At 35.3% G+C, this 24948-nt stretch overlaps 1 non-coding gene and 1 pseudogene across 1 annotated transcript; both read right to left on the bottom strand.

Annotated features, from left to right (window-relative positions):
• Positions 1-17547: 17547 nt before the first annotated feature.
• On the bottom strand, positions 17548-19545 carry LOC112767353 (uncharacterized; annotated as a pseudogene).
• Positions 18457-18616, bottom strand: LOC112768532 (U1 spliceosomal RNA). Its single transcript, XR_003185947.2, has one exon. It is a non-coding gene; the product is annotated as a U1 spliceosomal RNA (small nuclear RNA).
• Positions 19546-24948: the final 5403 nt, after the last annotated feature.

Below are 24948 nucleotides of genomic sequence, written 5' to 3' on the forward strand. Positions count from 1 at the left end.
GAAGGCTTCCAAGGACAAGCAATTTTCTAGATTTTTAGAAGTCTTCAAGAAGCTGCAGATCAACATTCCTTTTGTAGAGGCTCTTGAGCAAATGCCTCTCTATGCTAAATTTATGAAAGAATTATTGCCCAACAAGAGAAATTAGAAGGAACAAGAAACAATGGTGTTAACCAAGGAATACAGTGCTATTATTAAACACAACCTTCCTGAGAAGATGCAAGATCCAGGGAGCTTTGTAATTCCTTGCACCATTGGAGATGTCACCATTCAGAGAGTTTTATGTGATCTTGGAGCTAGCATCAATCTCATGCCACTTTTAGTGATGAAAAAGCTCAAAATTGAGGAGGTAAAACCCACTCGTATTTCTCTTCAACTTGCGGATCTTTCCATTAAATTTCCTGTGGGTGTTGTTGAGGATTTACTTATGAAAGTAGGACTATTTATTTTTCCTACTGATTTTGTTATATTAGACATGGAAGAGGATGCAAAATCCTCTATTATTCTTGGTAGACCCTTTTTAGCTACAGGTAGAGCTTTGATTGATGTTTAAAAGGGTGAATTAACCCTGAGGATCAATGAAGAGCAGGTGGTCCTTAATGTATTTGAAGCTCTCAAACACCCTAATGATTTCGAAGGATGTATGAGAGTTGATGTTGTTGAACTACTAGTTCAAGAGGTACTAGAAACTGAGGTACTTGATGATATTCTAGATCCTATTTCTGAGTATGAGCTAGTTGAAATTGATGATTCACCACCCCAGAAGGAGCTAAAGAGCACGCCTATAGTAGAGAAGGAAGTCCCCAAGCTTGAGCTCAAACCTTTGCCTCCTTCCTTGAAATATGTATTCTTGGGTAAAAATGATTCATATCCAGTGATCATTAGCTCTTCCTTGAAGCCTGGAGAGGAAGAGGCGCTTATTGCAGTGCTCAGGAGCCATAAAACAGCTATTGGGTGGACCATTGGTGACTTAAAGAGGATTAGTCCAACCAAGTGTATGCACAAGATTCTTCTTGAAGATGATGCTAAACCTATTGTACAACCACAAAGGAGACTCAATCCAACTATGAAAGAGGTGGTCCAAAAAGAGGTAATGAAGCTATGGGAAGCAGGCATTATTTATCCTATTTCTGACAGTCCTTGGGTAAGTCCTGTGCAGGTAGTTCCCAAGAAAGGAGGGATGACAGTGGTCAAAAATGAAAAGAATGAGCTTATTCCTACAAGAACAGTCACAGAATGGAGAATGTGCATAGACTACAGGAGGCTCAACACTGCAACAAGGAAGGATCACTTCCCCCTGCCTTTCATTAATCAGATGCTTGAGAGGTTAGCTGGCCATGCTTTTTATTATTTTCTAGATGGATATTCTGGATATAATCAAATTGCAGTGGATCCTCAAGATCAAGAGAAGACAGCATTCACATGCCCTTTTGGAATATTTGTGTATAGGAGAATGCCATTTGGACTTTGTAATGCTCCAGCAACTTTTCAGAGGTGTATGCTTTCCATTTTTTCTGATATGGTTGAAAAGTTTATTGAGGTATTTATGGATGATTTTTCTGTCTTTGGTAATTCTTTTGAATTATGTCTTAAGCATTTATCTCTGGTCTTGAAATGATGTCAAGAATCAAACCTTGTTTTAAATTGGAAAAAATGTCATTTTATGGTTACAGAAGGTATTGTTCTTGGACATCGGATTTTAAGCAAGGGGATTGAGGTTGATAGAGCAAAAGTGGAGGTAATTGAAAAATTACCACCACCCGCTAATGTTAAGGCAGTCAGGAGTTTCTTGGGTCATGCAGGATTCTATAGAAGATTTATAAAGGATTTTTCAAAAATTGCTAAACCATTGAGCAATCTATTAGTTGCTGATGTCCCTTTTGTATTTGATGCTAAATGTCTGCATGCTTTTGAAACTCTGAAAGCAAACTTTACCTCTGCTCCCATTATAGCTCCCTCTGACTGGGATTTACCATTTGAATTGATGTGTGATGCTAGTGATTTTGCTATAGGAGCTGTTTTAGGACAGAGGCATGACAAGCTTGTACATGTCATTTACTATGCTAGCCATGTGTTAAATGATGCTCAAAAGAATTACACAACTACAGAGAAAGAATTATTAGCTATTGTGTATGCTGTTGATAAGTTTAGGTCCTATTTAATTGGTTCTAAAGTTATTGTTTATACTGATCATGCTGCTTTGAAGTACCTTCTAACCAAACAGGATTCTAAACCAAGATTAATCAGATGGGTGTTACTCCTTCAGGAGTTTGATATTGAGATAAAGGACAGGAAAGGGTCAGAAAATCAAGTAGCTGACCACCTTTCCAGAATTGAACTTGAGAAAGGAGTGCAACCACCCATAGCTGTGACTGAGACATTTTTGGATGAGCAACTGTTCCTCATTCAGCAGGCTCCATGGTTTGCAGACATTGCAAATTACGAAGCCATGACTTTTATTCCCAAGGAGTACAGTAGACAACAGGTGAAGAAGCTACAGACTGATGCTAAGTACTATATTTGGGAGGAGCCATACCTTTTTAGAAGATGCTCAGATGGTATAATCCAGAGATGTGTCCCAGATGAGAAAACACAGCAGATTCTTTGGTACTGTCATGGCTTAGATTATGGAGGCCACTTTGGTGGTGAAAGGACAGCTACAAAAGTCCTTCAAAGCGGTTTTTACTGGCCGAATCTCTTACAGGATTCAAGAGCATTTGTGAAGAACTGTGACAGGTATGAAAAAGCTAAGAATCTCCCTGCCAACCATGAGATTCCACAACAGGGGATCCTTGAGGTGGAGTTATTTGATGTGTGGGGTATTGATTTTATGGGATCTTTTCCACCCTTATATTCCAACAACTATATTCTAGTGGCAGTTGACTATGTGTCCAAGTGGGTGGAAGCTGTGGCTCTGCCCACCAATGATGCCAAAGTAGTGATGAGCTTCCTTCAGAGATATATTTTCAGCCAGTTTGGTGTCCCAAGGACACTCATTAGTGATGGTGGAAGTCACTTCTACAACAGACAGCTGGACTCACTTCTGTAGAGATATGGAGTCCATCATAAAGGGGCTATCCCTTATCACCGTCAGACGAGTGGACAGGTTGAGGTTTCCAATAGGGAACTCAAGCGGATTCTAGAGAAGACCGTCAGTGTCTCAAGAAAGGACTGGTCTAGGAAGCTTGATGATACTCTTTGGGCATACCGGACAGCCTACAAGACTCCTATTGGCATGTCTCCTTATCAGTTAGTCTATGGTAAAGCCTGTCACTTACCAGTTGAGCTGGAGCATAAATCTTACTGGGAAATCAAGTATCTGAACCTTGACGCTCAGGCTGTAGGAACTAAGAGGATGATTCAGTTGAACGAGCTTGATAAATTCAGATATTCAGCTCATGAGAATGCCAAGTTCTACAAGGAAAGAACTAAGATATAGCATGACAAGAAGATTACCATCAGAGTCTTTGAGCCAGGTCGGAGGGTACTTCTGTTCAATTCAAGGCTCAAACTCTTTCTCGGGAAGCTGAAATTCCGGTGGTCAGGACCGTTTGTGATTACCCGAGCTTCACCATATGGTCATGTGGAGATTCAAGAAGAGAATTCTGACAGAAAATTTACAGTCAATGGCCAGAGGTTGAAGCACTATCTTGGAGGCGAGATTGATCGCCAAAGGTCCGCTCATCTGTTGAACTAGCAGAACTGACCGTCAAGCTAGTGACGTTAAAGAAGCGCTTGTCGGGAGGCAACCTGATGTTTTTGTATCCTTTAGTTTGATTTCTGTTGGTTTGATTTCATATTTATTTGGTTTCAGTTGAATTTTTACTGTTTTTCCTTTGTTTTACGTATGTTTGGATCATGCAGAATTATTAAAACAGAAACAGGTTCCTGACTATAGAGCTACGGATGTCAGGAGAGGAGTATATTGATTCAGAAGAGTTGACGCCTAACTTGAACATTTCAAGTTAGGCGCCACATATTATGTGTAGAGGAGAATTCTGTTCTGGAAGGTCTGCGCCTAACTTGAGACTTTTCAAGTTAGGCGCCGCATACTACGCATCAAGGACCATTTCATTTGGGGGGTCTGTGCCTAAGTTGAGAATTTTCAAGTTAGGTGCAAGGTATGATGACTCCAAGCAAGTTAGGCGCAAAGAAGAGCAAGTTAGGCGCAGAAACAGCTAACCCATTCGGGAGGGTTCAAGTTAGGCGCAGCAAGGAAGGGCGTGACATCCAGTTAGGTGCAAGGTATGATGACTCCAATCAAGTTAGGCGCCGTTTATAGCAAGTTAGGTGCAAGGCCAAGCTTGTGCACCAAGTTAGGCGCAAGGCAATATCAAGTTGGGCGCAGGCTTCACATACGCACCAAAGTTAGATGCAAATGCACTCCAAGTAAGGCGTGGTTCCCCCCTTCCAACCTCCCCTCACCAAAGCAAATCCTACCCAAATCTTGCCAAATTAGGTCATGACCCCCCCCCCAATCAATCCAAGATCCTGCCCTCTTTTTTTTGCCCTCCCTCGTGACAGCCCTACCCATCCCAAGAATCCCTCGTGACCCCTCTCTACCCAAGACACACCCGTGACCACTCCCTCCACCCAACCCCTTCCACACCTACTATATAAGCCACCCTCTTCCCCTCTTCACCCCACACACCTCAACACACTTCCTTCCAACTTCACACTCTCCTTCTTCCTTCTTCGAAGACCACACTGCCCCTGTTCCATCCCTTCCTATATACACAACCACCTTCCTTCCACCCCTCCTCACAACAAACATAAACATTAACAACCTTCCCAGCCCATCATCCCCATTACCCTATACACAACCCATTCCCTTCCCTTAAACCACCTACTTCCATGCCTCCCTCCTCTGTCCTTAACCCCCCCTTTTTCCTTTATTATACTTCTTCTTTTTCTGTATTTTCGTTCACAAAAAAAGGGAGCAGCAACTCAAACTTTTAGCATTGATTTTTTTATTATCTTCTGTTTTAATTTCTATTTTTCCTTCTTCTTCCCCTTGTATTTCTTTATTTGCTCGAGGATGAGTAAAAATTTTAAGTTTGGTGTTGTCGCTTTGCTGTTTATTTTTTTTCTGTATTCTCTATTTTCTGTAATGGCACCCAAGACTAGCACACCTTCAAAGAAAAGGAAAGGTAAAAAATCAGCCACCAGTTCTCATGATACACACAGATTCAGATCCAAGCTTCATGAGGAACATTTTTTTTAGAATACTATAAAAAGGACTGTGATTCCCAAAGTGAGATTTGCACTGAAACCGGATGACTATCTGAAAATCCAATTTCAAATTGACAACAGAGGGTGAAATTTTATGTGCAACCCGCACACGGAGGTTGGGCAATTAATGGTCCAAAAGTTTTATGGAAACCTCTGGGTCTTATACAAGGACGTCAAGGGAGTCAATGAGAAGAATTATGAGAGCTATGTAAGAGGCAAGGTCATTGATTTCAGCCTAGGAAGCGTTAGACGAGCCCTCCACCTGCTGTATCCACCTCAGCTAGCTCCCATTTACAGTAGGAGAATGGATAATGACCAGGAGCTGGATCTGGTTATTAAAGAATTATGCGTTCTGGATTCTCATTGGAGGCTAGGGGTTGAGGAAAAGCCAAACCACTTGAAGAGCACTGACCTAGTCCCTTTAGCTAAAGGATGGTTGGACTTCATTCGGCGGTTCATCATGCCTACTCGTAACCGGTCCGAATGCACCGTGGACCGAGCTGTCATGATTTACAGCATCATGAAGGGAGAAGCGATGGAGGTGGAGAATATTATTCCAGAGCAGATATACGAGATTGCCTCCAGTCCCTATAAGAATGCTAGGCTCAGATTCCCGCATCTGATTTACCGCCTGTGTGAAGCAGCAGGGGTAAAGGTGGAGAATGATCTCCCCATTCATGTTGAGAGACCAATCACAAAGAAGAGAATGGAGACTCACAGGAAACAGCACAGGGTCCACAGAGAAGAGCAAGTTCAGGAGGAAGCTTAACAGGATCAAGAGGAAGCTCAGCAGGCTCAGCCACCACTACCTCAGGGACAGTACTTTCTACCTTAGGAGTACTGGCAGCAGCTCACCTCCTCCATTGAGCAGATGAGGATCACTAACGACAGCCACTGGCAGCAATACACTGTATCTGTAGAGGAGATGAGAGCCATACAGGACAGCCGCTGGCAGCAGTACATGGCATCTGTAGAGGAGATGAGAGCTACACAGAATAGCCGTTGGGAACATCTCTGTACCACCCTTGATGAGATGAGGGCTGATCAGAACCTTCAGCGGCAGGAAATCTCTCAGCTGAGACAGGATTACAGCCGCTTGAGAGGATCATACGGAGCATAGCCTGAGGAGAGAGACCCCACCATGGAGATTGAGGTGGTCTAGTTCCTTTCACTTTTTATAGTCATTTGCCATTACTTTGATATGTTCCTGTTTTCTGTTATTTTGTTTTAGTCATTACATGATCAGTTGTTATTTCAATTCCTAGGTTCTAGTTTAATTTATTTTTATTTTTTTATTTTGTTATTTGATTTTAATTCTAAAAGGTGTCTTATGTATTGCTCACTGGGCTTGAAATCAAAAGAAAATAAAGAAGAAAAAGATGCAGTGCATGAGTAAAAGAGTTTATAACAAAAGTAGTCTCATTTAATCAAATGTGGTGGTGTTTTCTGTGATTTTAAATGTATGACATAAACTGTGCATGTTTGAATTTGAATCAAGGGATGTTGATGTATAAGAAATAGGAATTTAGAGAACCATTATGAATTCTATGAAATTAGTGAAAGTTAATCCTTGAAGCAAAAGAAACAGCAAAAAGAAAATAAACAAATTATATAAAAGCAAGGTCCAAGGCTCTGAGCATCAATGACTAGGGAGGTCAGACATGATTAAAAGCTCAAAGAGTTGTTTCCCTAGTCATATGCTTGTGGTGTTTTTGTGTCAAGTAACCCTTGAGACAGAACATTTAGAGTCAAGATCAAATGCATTTAGCAGAGTATGCCAAAGGCTTTGAGAACCACTGTCTGGGAGTAGCTGAAAGAAAAATCAAAACTTCAAGAGAGTTCCCCAATTAAGTGCTTGTGTTGCTCTTGTGTCAATTAACCATTGAGACAAAACATTTAAAGTCACGACTAGGCTATAGGTGCAAAGCACCAGTTAATTGAGAATTTAAGGATATCTACTGTGTTCAAGGATTAAACTAAAATATAAAGATCAGAGAATTCATAATATGATCCGGATTCTAATTCCGAATGACGTTGACATTCCTCTTATTCAAATGAGAGTGAGATGCCAAAACTGTTCAGAATTGCAATAGATAAATCCCACTTTAAAAAGAGACATGAGCATAACCGAACTCTCACTTCTCATGTAAATTCACATCTTAATCTTGTATTAGTTTTGGTTGCTTGAGGACAAGCAACAATTCAAGTTTGGTGTTGTGATGCGTGAGCATCTTTCCTATCTTTTCCTAGTGAATTTGCATTCAAATTGTTGAATTTAATCCAGAATTAATTATCTTTTAGCCACTATGGATGCTACTTTGAGTTGTGTATAATTCTGTTTATTTTAGGTAGCATTCGGCTGGATTTGATGGAGTTTTCGTAGAAAAAGAGAAGAAGGCGAATGATATTGTCAACCCTGACCTCTCTGCACTCAAACTTGAATAAGTCGAGCTAAAAAGGTCCAATGGATGTGACTCTCATGGTGTTGGAAAGCTAACTTCCAGAGCTTTCCAACGATGTATAATAGTCCATACTTCTTCTCCACCAAGTCAGCAAGGGTGGCATCTAACTTGATAATTTTCAAGTTAGGCGCCATGACAAACTATACTCCATTGACCAAGGTTGCCAAGGCTGCATCTAACTTAAGGATTCTCACGTTAGGCGCCAAGATGAAAGAGAAGCGCCCAAGGAGTTCTGCCTAGGCTGTGCCTAACTTGAGATTTCTCAAGTTAGACGCAATGTGCAACAACAATACGCAACATATGTGTGACTCACCCAAGTTAGGTGCATGATTCCCTCAAGTAAGGCGCCAATGTCAAGCCTTCCATGCCATTCTTTACTGCTCACACTCTAAGTAAGGCGCAACAAATGTCCAAGTAAGGCACAACTCACTCTCAAGTTGGGCTTGGGTTATTAATGATTCAAGTGGTCCCCAGCTCTCCTCAAACCCAGCACGAAATCTCCTATTTATTCTGATTAAGTTTAATTTTTATTTTAAAATAGGAAAAGATATTATTTAGTTTTAGAAATTATAATTTACATTAATTAAGATTAGATATAAAAGGGAAAAAGAATCAGCCATTCGGGCTCTTCTCTTCCCTTCGACCTCATTCCGCAATTTACAGTTTTATAGAATCCTAGTTTTCTCTCTGAACCATGAGCAACTAAACTTCCACTGTTAAGGTTAGGAGCTTTGTCTATTGTATGGATTGATACTATTATTTTTCTATTTTAATTCATGTACTGATTTCTATTTCAAGAATTGTTTTCGTTCTTTATATTATGAATTTGGGTAGAACGGAAGTATGACCCTTGTTTTAATTGAGTTCTTGTATAACTTGGAAAAGCTCTTTACTTGAACAACATCTTGAAAACAATTTCTCCTAAATTTCTAATTATCTGGATTTAACGGGATACGTGACATATAATCCTCTTATATTTGGGTAATTAGGATTTTTGTGGCATATAAACTAGAATTGAACTTCACCCTCTAATTGGAATTAAGTGACCAAGGAATTGGCGGTTCATGAATTTTAGAGGAGACTAAAAAGGTCTAAGGAATTAGGGTTTAGTCACAGATAGTTTGCCATGAATTAAATCTTGCATGATTAAAATAGTTAGTAAGAAAAGTCAATCCGAAAGATAGATATCTCTGAAGCCTTAACTGTTTCTCTATATATATTTCACAACTGCTTACTGTTTGCTTTTTGATTCTCTGATTTACTGTTAATGCAATTGAGACCCAAACACTACTTTCTGTTTGTCTGACTAAGTAATTCACTTGACCATTGTTGCTTGATCCATCAATCCTCGTGGGATTGACCCTCATTCACCTGAGGTACTACTTGGTACGACTCGGTGCACTTGTCGGTTAGTTTGTGGTTGTAAATTCCACATCATCTCCCTTTATTACTTGCTTTCTTTAGTTGTTACCTTTATTTTCTTGCCGTTTACTTTTCTTTCCTTTTTACTAACCCAACCCCTTGGATACCATAACCAATAATATGCATACCTCACTGCAATTCCTTGAGAAGACGACCCGGGACTAATAATCTCGGTTATTTTTATTGGGTTGGACTTGTGATAACCAAAATTAAACTTTGATTTGAGGATCGATTATCGGTTTGTGCTATGCTCACAACAAAATTATTTTGTTAAATTTCGAACCGGTATAAATCCTCATATCAAATGGGGGTGGTGGAAGAGAGAGTTCCTTGTTTGGGAGAAAGGGTTCATATTTGGAAGGTTCTTTATCTTAGTGAAAGTATGGAGGTGGTGTATATGAAATTGATAGTTCTTGGAAGTAATTGTGTTGGAATTGTTGTGGCTCTATGTATGGTTCATATGACTCATAAGGTGGTTGGTATGGTGGATAAGAATTAGGATCATATGAGGGTGTTTGGTGGTAGGGGGCTTGTGAGTATGGTAATTCAAAACTATGTTGAGGGTGTAGTTCATAGGCATATGGTGATTGTGGTTGACAACCACAATGAGGGTCACCACACACATTAGATTGGTATGCATCATGGTATGGCTCTTGATCATAATACATTGGTAGAGATTGTTGCCATGAAAGTTGATCAAATGTTTGAAAATCCTCACAACTTTTTTCTAATAGTAACATAACTTATCGAGATCTCTTCATTTTCAGGTACCTGAACCTCTTCAGAGGTTTCATCAATATTTATATCTTTGGATCCCCTTTGAGTACTTGTCTTCATATTGTGACCATATATCATGATTAATTATCTCTCTTTTTTTTTTGAAGATATTTATGCTTAGAACCTATTGGTCTTTCACGCTTTATTTGTGGATTACTTTCATTTGCACTAACTAGTCCTTCTGAGACACGTATTCTTATTGGTGTATTTGTATTTGGAATGTGAGATTTTGTTACACTCTTTAGGTCAGTAAATACATCTAGCAATTGATTTATAATATTTTGTACATAAATTAACTTTTGTAGTTCTAGTTCAATGATTTAAATGAGATAACGATAATATATTCTAAATAATTTCTTTTTTCAACTGCTTATTTTCTCCCATAATTTTAGAAAAATTATTTCATCAAAGTGACAATTAAAAAATCTTTCCTTAAATAAGTTATCAGTCCTGGGTTCAAGGTATTTTATAATTGCGGAGATGCATAACCACTATATATCCCCAATCTTCTTTGGATTCCTATCTTTGTGCGTTGTAATGAAGTAATTGGGATATAAATTGCACATCTAAATATTTTAAGATGAAAACTGTTTGGCTCCTGACTGAAAACCAATTGTTATAGAAAGGATTTAAGACAAGTTATTGGTCTAATACATATAAGTGCTGAGCATACAAAATAGCATGTCTCAATGCTAAAATAGGCATTATAGTTTTCATAAATAATAGTCTAGCTATTAACTGAAGGTATTTAATTAATGATTCTACTTCACCATTTTGAGTGTGTATATAAGCAACAGGCTCTGCTATCGTAATTCCAGTTGACACAATAATCATTAAATGCTTGAGACCTAAATTCATCAACATTATTAAGATGTATTGTCTTTATAGCATAGTCTAAAAAATGAGTTTTTAATTTAATTATTTGAACAAGTAATCTCGCAAATACAATGTTGAGAGTTGATAGTTTACAAATATGGGATATAAAATATTAAACGATCCACATGGTGGATGAACGGGCGCACATATATCACATTGAATACGTTTCAAAAAGATGGTGATTCAATCACAATTTTCTTGTAATAATTTTGTAATTATTTATTTTTTAGAACAAGCAGCACATAAAAATTCATTAAATTGAAGAATTTTATATTCCTTTAGAGGATAACCAGATAAATTCTCGATTATTCTTCTCATCATGATTGAACCCGAATATTCTAACCAACCGGTTATGCCAAATTATAAATATATTTGTATTTGTAAATTTCTATTTTACTATGACATGTGATTCTGCATTGTTAATAGTGGTATAGTACAAACCACAAAAAAGAACGGATAATTTTTTTAATGCACATTTTTCACTTGATATCATAGTTGTAATATAGAGATATTTTTTATTTTCTTTTATTGCGGTTTCTATATGGTATCCATTTTAGTAGATATCTTTAAAACATAACAAATTTTTATGAGACTTACTTGCTAGTAATGCATTATTTATGAAAGAATTTGATTCCTTTAGATAATATTATAGTAGCTCCTTCGGAATCTTAAGTTATTTTTGCACTACTAATAATTATACTTATATTTATTTTTTTTGTAACAAGAAAGACAAATTGTCTTTAAGTATTATATACGTTGAAGTATTGTCAACGAGACATTTTTATTGTTGAATTTGAGCGAAGCGTAAAAAATATCCATATCTTTATTACAAAAATAAAAAAATTATCATTAATAAAAAAAGTGCAAAAGTTTCAAAAATTAAAAAATACAACCAAACAAAGAAATAATTAAAACTAACTAAGAAGAAAAAAAAATCTAAAATAATAGATTTCTAATTAATATTCTTTCTAAAAGAAATTTGCTTCGTCCAAATGAGTAGCATCAGTTGAGCCACCAAAATCACATACTTTAAACTTGCCCGAGTTGTTAAGGTCAATGATATCATCAAGATTTGCAAAAATATCATCGGTGAATTTTAGATTGCAAAAATGAGTAAGAATTCTATTGTTTCATTTGCCACGTCCACGTCCACGATTTCGACCGTTATTCTGGCTATAATTTTTTTTTTTATGTTCACGAGATACCGCATTCACTTCAGAAAAAGTAGTTGAGCAAGTAGAACGGATTTTATAATTTTTTATTAATAACTCATTATTTTGTTCTGCCAATAAAAGACAACCTATTAGATCAGAATACCTTTGAAAATTTTTTTCACAAACTATTATTGTAACAACACGTTGGAAGTGTAGAATGTGAATTTTTTTTCATTAAGTCGTCATCTGTTAATTATTGGTCACACAATTTCAGTTGATAATTTATTTTAAAAAGTATAGAATTGTATTTTATAGACTGTTTTAAAATCTTACAGCATTAAATGTATCCATTCATAACGAACTTTAGGCAAAAGTATAGTTTTTTGGTGCTCATATCTTTCTTCCAAATTTGTCCATAATTTTTACAGATCTTAATAGTTAACTATCCTATTTTCAATCCTTGGTGAAGATGGTGACGTAATCTTATCTTCGCTTGATAATTCTAACTCTTTCTTTTATCACTGTCAATTGGGCTGGTCCTATAGGGCTTTGACCCTACCTTACCAGGCCAAGATAAAAGATGGCCCTATAACCTGCAGGGCTAACTATTTAAAATGTCCGTAGGGCCAAAAGCCCTGTAAAGCCAAAGGACCTAGGGTCAGTCTGCGGGCAACTTTTATTTTTTTTTTTTGGTAAAAGCTAAATTTTTTTAGCCCACTTTAATAATACTTTCTAATTCATTTTGATTAAGACAAAAAAAAATTTAATCTTAGTTGGTAACACACAACACAGTTCCAAAAAGATAAAAAAAAAATATAAGTTTGGTCACATGAAAGAGAGAAATGCAACTGGGCAAGGAATGCCTCGTAGAGATAACTTGTGAACTTGTCTTGATAAGCATGCATATAAGAGAGAAAGAGTCAATTTGATTCCAAATCCACCGTTGAATCAAAGACACATTGGGGTGACGCACAAGTTCTGAAGGAACTGAGAACAAAATCGACCCTTCTTCTTTATCTCCAAGTTCATGCATAAGCTCAAGGAACTTCGCCATCTTCTAGAACCTTCCCTATCTTGAAACTCTTAGACATTTTAAACAACTACTTCTCAGACAAAATTTCCTAATCATTTTCAAATCTGACTCGCTTGAGTTGACTCAGTTTTTTGCAAAACTCGTTTACGGATGAAACTCCCTCTTCCACAGGTTAAGATGCTCCACAAGCATCACTTCCACTATGAATATAACATGTACCGTGGAGTTATTAGAGATTTATTTTTTTTTTAGACAAATAATTTCTGTTTCATTTAGGGTGATTTAGGGCTTTTGGGTTGATCCAATCCGAACCCCTTTTTTTAGGGTTTGTTTAGGGTCAGGACTTTTAATAATTTTTTTAATACATTATAGGGCCGCGGACTAAAAGATGCGTGAAGGGCTTAAGACTGACCCTAAGGTTGAGGTTTTTATTGACAGCACTACTTTTTTTTATAGTATTCCCAAACATTTTAGATGCCAAACGAATTTTAACATTAAGTACCAATTTTAAATAATTTTTTTCTGTTATATTGAGAACAACAAATTTAAATTTTTGCAAATTTAACATAATAGCTTTATTAACAAAAATAAATAAAAACAAGTAAATAATAATATAATAATAATACATATAAAAAAATAAAAAAAATAAAAAAATCAATTTACTTAAAAAAATTAGTATAGTATATATTATTTTTTTTAAGATAATATAAATAAATTATTAAAGTTATATATTTACTACTGCTGATAATATAAATCAAATTATGATACCAGTATTATGGGTGCGTGCTATATATTAATTTAAGAAAATAATACTTTTAATATATTTTTAAAAAAATATTTGTCATTCATTTCGAAATATAATTATGTATATAATTAATTATTATTGATTTTGAAAAACGATATTAATATTAAATAAAATATCATATATAAAAGATAAATAAATAATACAATGAAAAATAAACGAAATAACAATAATAGCGTACAAACGAAAAAAAATTGGAAAAAAGAAAAGCAAACAAATATAAATAATAACACAACAAACTAAAAGAAAAAAAATGAAAAACGAGCGAGAAAAAAAATAGTGTCATGATAATGATATGTATTGTAATTGAAAAAAAAAAGGAAAAGAAATGGAACAAAGAAGAAAAAGAATTATGAAACAAAGGAATAATGAGTTTTTGAATAATTTAACCAAATAGTAATGTATGTAGAGGATATGCACCATATATTGCAACCTATATGAAATAAAAGATGCGAAACATGTCACAGATAGTAAAAGAAGTTGATGTAATACTAAGAGAACAAAATGGTTTATGTGTGGTGTAAAAATTAAAGAAGGAAAAAAAATATTTAGTAAGTGAAAAATAGAGAATTACTTAGATTATGATAAAATTTATGTTGGTAACGTATTATGACAATAATAATTAAAATTTAAAAAGACAAAAAAAATGAAAAAAATGAAAAAAATAATAAATAATTTTATTAACGATTATAATATCTAAAAAATATAAAAACGAAGTATTTATAATAAAAAAACTAACTCCTAATTCACTCAACTAAATTACATATAAAAAAAAGTTTGTGTAATAAAAAAATTTTGGCCATAACTAAATCTTTGGGCAAATCACTCAAATAAGTTAAGGAGATATCAATTTTATCAATTAGTCAAAAAAAATGGTTTATGAATCAACCATATGCATGTTTCTATGTAACTGATTCGAATTACATACACGCATACAAGCACTAATTCGAATCAACTTAATTTAAATTACACACACTAGTTTGAATTAGGGTGATTCGAATTACACACACTCAATCCTTAGTAATTTGAGTTGGCCAGGTTTAAATTACTCTATTTTTGAGTCTCATAGTAATTCGAATTAGTGTGTTTCGAATTACTCAAGGTTCGGCTATAAAAGGAGTTCCAACCAACCTTATTCGAACCACTATTCGCATTACTCTATTTAGGACTAGTTGTCAATGGAATATACGCATAGCTTATAGGAAAAATGGTAGGTGAGAATATACATCGGTCCTCATATTTGCATGCAAACATTAATGAGCAAAGGCCATGGAAGGTTGGACTCGAAGGTGATTGCTCAATACATATTTACAATAGTCAAAGCAGATCCAACCATCAGCATAAGGGTTCTGCAAAAAGGTGTGGAGAATCACTTTAGTTATAAGACGTCATACAGAAAAGTCTGACTTGCAAAGCAGAATCATTGCTAGGATATGGAGATTGGGAGGAATCATACAATGATTTTTTTCATTGGTTATTCGCAATGTAGATATACTTACCTGATAAGCTTCATTACATCATCTTTACTTATAAATTCTTAATTAAGTAACCACTTATATGTTAAAATAACTGATGGAATTTTAGGTACTTGGGTGCAATTTGTAACACAGCCTTAATCTGCTTTAGTCGATAGTATCATGTTTTATCGGATGTTCTGGACGTTTCCTCCGTGTGTTGAGACTTTCAAGAATTGCAAATCACTTATTTCCATCAATGACACCCACTTGTATGGTAAATAAGGAGGCACTTTGCTCATGGTTATTGCTCGTACCCTAATATGTTTTGCGCCATGAAACTACAACATGATAAAATAAATTAGAGTAAAATAATTTTAAATTAACTCGCTTTTTTATCAAACATATAACTTAATCTAACTACCTAAAGCATAAAATATAATTTATAATTTAATTGAGAGAAAAATATTTTTCTTCAAAATTAATAAACTCTCTTCCTATATTTTTTTATCTACCTCTCTCTTTTTTATCTATTTCTCTCTATCCTTTCCACTCTATATATAATTTATTATTTATATTTTATATTAATAATTTGACAAACCAAAATATGTTGCTAGATATTTTTGCATTACAATTAAAATAAAATTTTTTTTCCAAAATTAACAAACTCTCTCTCATTCTTCTTATTTATCTTTTTCTCATTCTCTATTTTACTCTACCTTTCTGTTCTACAAAAAATAAAATTAACAAGATAATATAATTTAAATTAAAAATATTATTATTATATGCATATTTTTTATTTAATTTTAAATTTTTACTGTTTATCTATCTAATCTATATTTTCACTTTTCTTCCTTCAAATATTTATTACATATAATTTGAAGAAAATACTAATGTTGTGATTAAAAGTTAGAATCAAAATTCAATTATTTAAAAAAAATTGAGTTAATTTTATAACTATCAATAGAAATTTTTTTATGCTAATATCTAATTATATTTTGATATACATAGAGAGAAAATATATTATTTTTAAATAACAAACATAAAAATTAATTATTTCTATTTGTGCAATAGACTTAATACCTAATCAAATGTAAAAGTATACATATTAAATTCTTTTAATTATTAGTAAAGAATTAAACTCTTTTACATGAAAATAATAACTAAAAACTTTATTATTTGATTTTTTTATCTATGGAGACTCAGATCTTCTTAATTGATGGAAACTTTTGCCTCCTACGACTATTTTGTAAAAATAATTGGATTTTATAATTTTTTTTGTACTATAATCTACAATGTCATGACAAAACCGACATAATTTTAAAAGATTTATATTCCCATCATGTTATTACGGGTAAAAATTATTAGGATTTAAATATAAAAATTCTAAATACTTAGACCATAAACTATAATTTTACTCTAAAACATAATTACTTCAAATGATCATTTCACATTATCTAAACTAACAATAGATGGTACTCAAAACTAATTATATCATCTAATTATCAAACTAAATAATTATCAAACTAACTAAAGTTAAAAACTAACAACAAAACTGAATCTAACTAAATAAACATGTTAAAATCATAAAATAATACAACAATAAATTAAATTAAAAGAGACAAAAGAACAAAATTATTTGAAATTGTTAAAAAGACCGAAAATAAAAAGTTTTACAAGAAAAAAAAGGATGAGAGTGAGGAAGAATGAAAAGTAAAAATAGAAGGGCCATGGATTTTTATATTTGGACAAACGAATAAGCTAACGAACTTTACATTATATAAAAAAAATCCTACATAATTTTGCAAAATTACCTAATCAGGTTTATATATTTAAATGATTTTTAAATAATAAATTTAAAAATTAATTATTTTTATTGATACATCGATAATACACGATTAATTAGTAATGGGGCATCAGACAATAGCTTCGGAGAAATGGATCTCATGGATTATGGGAATGCAAATGGAGGTGGTGTTTTAGTTCCAATTTACTTGTCTGCCAGTGATATGGAGAGGTTTACAAAAGAACTGGATGATATGCTTGGGAACCCAAATCAACCTATCAAGAGTGGTAAATACCAAACAATTTTCAAGTCTACCCTGTAACCAATTAATTATAGCATATGTACATTATTTGGGGTGGAAATTCAAAATAAAGGAATGGTTTGTGTAACATGGCATTGGTTAGGTGGTATTGTGTTGGTTTTCTTGTAAAGTTGAAACAAGAAATTATGAGCAACTAACCAAATCCATTATGTTCATTGAGATTCAAGTTCATATGGACATCAAGTCACATATTGATCAAATATAAAAAGAAGACAGAGAGATAGGTAAGCTTGTTCTGAAAAGAAGCATCACATTATAGAAAGAAATATACAATACAAGCATATCCCATAACAAAAGGGACTTCATTAGACACTATTTCCAGCACAAACCATATTAGATTATTTCCACTAGTCATCATGAGGAAATTCATCAGTTGACAAGAAACTAAATACTACCGAATCCTTAATGTTCCCTTTAAAATAAGTGTACTTTCTGAGCAGACCCTCCTTAAGGAACCCAGCCTTTTCCAGTGCTCTCTGAGAAGCCTTGTTCTCAGGGGAAGTGAAAGCCTGCAACCTTACCAGATAAGACAAGTCATTGAACACTTGAGGCACAGCCATCTTCACTGCTTTGGTGGCTATGCCTTGGCCCCAGTAGTCTGCGGCCACGGCATAGCCTATGTCAGCCTTGCATCTATCATCACCTGACCACGGATACACCGAAACAAAGCCTATGGAACGGTCGCCACGGGTGAGGTATGCACACGTCTCTTATGAAGGCCAAAGCCTCTTCCCTTGAACCACAAGTCTTCCATCTTAAGTTTTGTGTAACTTGATCATCCCCAGCCCATAGCAAAAAGTCGTCAACATCGCTTAGCTTGAATGGCCGCAGAGAAATTTTTGAGAGATCCAAATTCGACATTTTTCACCAACTGCCTTATATATTATTCACGTTATTTATAATTTTATAGCGGCCTTGTTTTTGATACACCATCACCTACTAGTCTAGTACACCAACTCACCTACTCCACAATCTCCATATATCTTTGCTTTCTTTCTTTGTCAGGACCCACTCACCTTACCCCATAATAGCATCGTCACTTTCTCCAGGCCTGCAACAACCAGCTAAATTTAAAATATATGTTTAAACACAAACAACAACCAAACACGCCTAAAAATACCTTTTATACTGAAATTGGACAGGGACTGCGCGAACGCAAGTCCCCACTACCACAAATTATGATGTAGGCTCTCCTACTTGAGGAGACCTTAGGCAGGCACCCTTCCTAAGTGCAATGGAAGTCACCAACCTAGGCCATAGGCCTTCTTGATCACCTATTGACCCCATCCAGGTAAGTATGTTTGAATGTTGCTGATTAATCTTTATTTATACACTGCATTTTCACCTCCCTTTCTTCCTCCCAGGTGATGTGGGACTTCAAGGTTCCTCTGTTCTTTCTATCTTTATGAACCTGCGGCTTCTCCCTTTGCATTGGCGGTATCTCTTTCGCTGAACAAATAGTGAGGCTAATTCTTTTCTTCTCATAACATTAGGTTTTTGGCAGATCAAAGTATACCTGTAGTTGGAGTGTTAGACATGTATGAGAATTTTGAATCTAGGAAACTGGGAAAGGTGCTGCTTCATTTTCTTATTAACAATATTGTTTATCGCAAGAAAACACATGGGAAGTGAGTTAAGAACAAAGATTCAGAGCAAGCCTCAGATATTTATCAAAAGTAAAAGACTCCTGCCAAAAATATAAGTAAATAAATGAAAGAAAATAAAAAGAAGAATCCCATGATGAGCACTTTAGGATGCAAAATTGAAAAGGAGGTAGCAGAAAACTTGGTACGGTGTTTAAATTTTAATAATAATTGTCTTCACTCTTTCACTTCAAGTGTTCCATATGCTGATGCTGGTTGAGGCTTCGGGACTTGTTCAAATCGATTTGGAACATTTCCCCAATCAAGATGGTTTTCCATAGAAAACACATGAGAGGTGAGTTAAGAACAAAGATTCAGAGCAAGCCTCAGATATTTATCAAAAGAAAAAGATGAGCCCTTTAGGATGCAAAATTGAAAAGAAGGTAGCAGAATCAAACTTGGCAAGGGAACACGTAGTCTTCCTACCATTAAACTGAAGATAAACGTTGTTTAAATTTTATAATAATTGCCTTCACTCTTTCACTTCAAGTGTTCCACAAAACGATGTTGCTTTTTGTTGAATACAAGTATACAACTACACAAATGAATCAAGAATCCATCACCGCAATAATTCGTACTTGTGTGACATTTCAATTCACCTTGACCTTATGGATGGTATGTGGATTCCTTCCTAATATGATACAACGATTCACGTACAAGTGATTGCAACATTGAATCTCCATGGGTTGCTAAATCCAATACACAGTTTTGAACTTTCCACACATCTAACATTATTAGGGCTGCAAGTGAGTCGAGTTGAGTCGAGCTAGACCAAGTTCAAGCTCAACTCACGAAAATTAAGCTTGACTCACAGCTCGATTCATTTACAATTGAGCTTATTTCGCAAGCTCAAACTCAACTCAATAAAAGCTCACGAGCTGTCTCAAATAATAGGAATATAATCTATAATTCTCTATCAATAAATTATAACTTATATATATATATATATATATATATATTAAAAAATATTAAAAAAATAAATTTTATATATTGCCTATCTATCAATTATAAATTTTTTATATATATCCTACATCAAAATTAGGGCAAAATGCACATAGAAGCCAATTTGATACACAATTTACACAATTTAGTCAAAAGAAAAAATAAGACATGAATCAACTAGGAGGACGTTACTATGTAGTTCGAATTAGACAAATTCGAACTATACAACAATAAATAGTAATTCGAATCACCCTACATCGAATTAGACATGAACATAGTAATTCGAATTGGTGCAATTCGAACTAGGCAAGCATGAAAGCATCATAGTAATTCGAATCAATCTTATTCGAATTACACACACAAGAAAACACATACTAGTTCGAATTGGACTTATTCAAACTAGTACCTGGTATATTGGCCCATAGTAATTCGAAGCATGCTGATTCGAATTACAAGTATTACTATGCATCAACTATTATAAATTTTTACAGCACCCCTAATATTTTTTAAGTCATTTTTTAAAATTATTTTACATGGAATAAAATCTTTTTTGTGCTATAATTTAAATAAATTTATTAAAAAAATTATTAAAAATTATATTTACTCAAATTTTAAACATAATAATACACTTTTACATAATTAATAATTTAAAAATTAAAAAATTATTTCATTTTATGCGAAGCAATTAAAAAAAGATTAAATTTAAATGCAAATATTTATGTATGTACTCAAATTTTAAATAAAATACTCTACATAATCAATAATAATTTAAAAATTAAAAAAATATTTTATTCCATGCAAAGCAAACCCTCCTGTAAGTCGGCCTGAACCCAAAGTGTTCCGTCATCACATTCAGAAGCACCTTGATGCTGACGGATGCATCAGCTCTAACTATTGGCATGATGAATGCCGAGATCACATGATAATCCAAACTCCTGTGGTCGCTCGAGATGGACGTCGCAAGACACGTATGAGGTCTGTTGTACCGTTTTACCTCCCAAAATTCCCTTGCGCTGCCGGAGACTTAGCCTAATCAACCATGTGCACCCATTCCCAAACTCAGAACACTTCCCTACATACCGGCGATAGTCAGACTCCACCACTTTGTACTGTACCCTGCGTCAGATGCTATACGTCTTCACACTTAACACAGCCTCATTTTTATCCTAAAACTGCTGACCAACCTGAAACTTTGTAATACCACCAGACCCCTGGGCATCTCTAGCACCAAATCCAGTAGACTCCCCAAGAACCCCCTCCTGTCTCATGGCATCCAAGTTCAAAGATGAAAAGTGTGGAGGGTACTGCTGTGTCCAAGAGCTAGAACCACCTCTAGCCCCAGCTGGATTACTCGCTGCAATCTCATCGCCACTGTCATCAGCAATGAGATCTGCCTCCACATCATCATCGTCAACATCATCCAGCAATGCATCGACCAGACCAGCCGGTGCTGCACATTGTAAAGAAGTCGGCACCCTATCCACGATACCAACCTCTCCGCCTCCACTGCAGTTGAGATCAATTGCGAACGACGGGGAGGCGACAGGTTCGTCTGGAGGTTCATTCACAGGGACGGATGAAGATGCGCCAACAGGTCTTGAGTTAGAACCGGCTACCATGCCTATAGTGTGGGTATTCCGGTTCAAACTCCTCGAGCTAGATACCACATCAACCAACTTCGCCAACAGCTTAGGTGTCCTAACCTCGGGAAACTGCCGACGACAATGAAACAGGACCTGCAAATCCTCATCACTCCCTCTGGTGAAACAATCATACTTCACGATTTCTTGTAGCACTGAGATCGGAATGCGATAGAATAATTTCTGAACCCGTTTCACGCCTTGCAGACCAAGTTTCTGTAGTATAGAATTCACAAAGTCATCATAACTCGTCGTAGGCCTTATAAAAATATTGAGAGGATTCTTATCTGTGAACTTCACACCAGATCGTGTTTTTCTCTTAATTGATCATCTGTGATGCACCAACATTACAAAACTCTCCTCACTAGCCATTTTCTCACTCTAATGAAATCAATTCATGTTCACACTATACTTATACACGTCTGGCCCTGTATAATTCGAAACAGTATAATTCGAATTACTATGGATTGCGTGTGTGTAATTCGAATCACCCTGATTCGAATTAGTGCTAGTGTGCGTATGTGTAATTCGAATAAGCTTGATTCGAATTACATTGAATGTGTAATTCGAATTAGGCTAATTCGAATTACATAGAAATGCCCTCTTGGTTGAACCCTGTAACAATTTTTTCTTTGGTTGAATCACGTAAATTTTTCACCAACATGGTTTATATGGGTGATTTGCCCTAAATCTTTTTAGAATTTACTTATTTATATAACTTAATAATATTTTAATTTTTTATCTTACTCTCCTATCAATCCATTATTTATCATACTCTTATCAGTCCAACTTATCAATGATATTAATTATAATATCATATTCCTAATTATTAGATATTCTTATAATCATTACTTAATATTTTATTTTATAATTTGAATTTTATATTTAAAAATACAATAAATACTAATAATAATAAAGAACTGCAATAATAATATTCATTAAATTACTTTAATTATAATTAATTTTTAATTCTTTTATTTCATTTATTATCATTCTAGGAGTTAGTAAATGGATTGGCCTTGTTTAATAGGTTTATCATTATTAGAAGAATCATGAAGACCGTATACTATCTCAGAGGCCAAAAATTACAACTCTAATTCAATTACAAGCATAATTGGGATAGACCAAGAAAATTTACAAGAATTAGCCTTTATCATTGCAAATAATATGACATTTGAATTCGACCTTAATACGGTACCTATATCGAAAGGAGTTGAAGAATAATTTGAACGGCAGATGGACTCACTCGATGAGATTATTGCCATTCAACCAATTTTCAAAAATATGAAAAACTACACTAGCTTTGATGAGGTATGGTAATAAAGTGATTTAAATTTTTTTTTTTTGTGTTTTTATGTGCAATTATAATTATATTGTACTAACTAAGTTCATATACATAACATTCATAAGTTCATATACATAACATCCATAATTACATACAACTAAAATCTAAAAATTAAATTTATGTTTATTAGATATTACATCCATTCACATATTATTTTTTAGTTATTACATAAGTAATTATCAAGTTAACACAGATATTTTTAAATTTTATCATAATTGAATTTGAAAAAATGTCAAATTCTTAAATTAATTTATTTAATTGATAAATTTACTCATAACATCTATAAATTCATACACATAACATCCATAATTTCATATTAATAACATATATAATTTTGTACTCATAATATTCATAATTTCAGACATATGATGTCTATAATTAATAAATTTTTATAATTAATATTACCAAATTTTAAACTATGCATCTTATTATATTCTTTAAATTATCTCATATGTGCACTAATAGATCATGATTTTAATTATTTTAATATTTTTATTTAATATTTATATGTATGCTTATTTATTGATTTTAATATGACTTGTTAATAATTATTTTTAAAAATTTATTTTTTAATTTTTGTTTATATTTTATTTTCTAATAGTCTATATATAAAATATGAGTTATATAGTAGAAGTAGTTAAAAAAATTTTAATTTAACCTCCATAATTTTCGTAGAAAAATTGCATTTTAATAGATAATAATGTGATTAAGGGATATTAAGAATTTGATTTGGGAGAAACTGAAATTGATTTTAGAAAGAACATTAATAACTCCTGTTACGGCCCAGCCCAAACGACGTGCTGAATGACCCGATCCATGGGTCACCCGATTCACGGGTCACCCGACCCGAACGCATGGGCATGAGACACCCGGAAGTCAACCCGGACACGCGTCCTCTACAGCTCACTGCTACAACTGTATTGGGAAGTTTCGAGGAAGGTGGGTCTACCTTCGTGGGACCCACTCCTGACAAGGTATATATGGGGAGGGTCCTACCTCTTCCCCAAGGCACGTCACCCTATTCTCAGCTTTCGCATCACCTATACACTCTACTGACTTGGGCATTGGAGTGTCATTGCAGGTGACACCCCCTCACTTCGCCAAGAGCTCGGCAGATCGGCAGTCAACACATATCGTTTTCCAGAATCCAGACTGAGCCAGAGACCCCTCTTCACACTCACCCAACAACCCGAACCGTCCGGTAAGATAACCTACCGAACATTTGGCGCCGTCTGTGGGGACCTGGCGAAAATGGATTTTGTTTTGGTTTCTAGCATGGCCGACGGTGGGGTCGGGACCCGCGGGGAAGGGATAGATCCTCGAGGCAGTGGAGTAGCCGCCGGAGCCCCCGTTCGCGAAGGTAGCAGATCTCCCCCACGACACACAGAGGGACGACCCTTCGAAGGGACAGGAAGCGACAGCGCCAGGATAATACAAGAGCTGCGCCACAGGATGCAAAACTTGGAGCGAGAAGTAGCCAACCGTGAAAGTTGTCAGCCCAGTCTTAGCCAGGAGCCTTCCCGACCCACTCAAAGGGGAGAAAGGAGCCTCCGGAGGAGCCGCTCCAGGCGCACCTCGAGCCCCCGGACAGAATCAAAAAGCCAGGAGAGCAGAGAGGTGCACAGGAGAAGGCGAGATCCGCTGGTCTACAATAGATCGCCAACGAGAGACACCGAGAAAGAAGATTGGGAAAGCGACAGAGGACGAAGAAGAAGAAGCCAACCACCGCAAGTGAACCACCGAGAAAGAACAAGGAGAAACCGACCTAACAGAGAACATGGCAGGGAAAGGCAACCGGTGGTCATGGGGGCAACCCCTTTCCACCACTCGATCCTTGAAGTACGGCTACCAAAGCACTTTGACAAGCCGACAGATATGAGGTACGATGGTACCCAAGATCCCCAGGAACATCTAACGGCCTTCGAGGACAGGATGAACCTGGAAGTGGTGGGCGACGAAGTGAGGTGCCGGGCTTTCCCGGTAACCTTGGCTGGCTGGCGATTCGGTGGTTTAATGCCCTCCCCCAAGGCTCCATAACCACGTTCACCGACATCCGTCATT

This window comes from Arachis hypogaea, chromosome 17 (assembly GCF_003086295.3).
Source record: "Arachis hypogaea cultivar Tifrunner chromosome 17, arahy.Tifrunner.gnm2.J5K5, whole genome shotgun sequence".
In the NCBI taxonomy this organism is placed as follows: domain Eukaryota; kingdom Viridiplantae; phylum Streptophyta; class Magnoliopsida; order Fabales; family Fabaceae; genus Arachis; species Arachis hypogaea.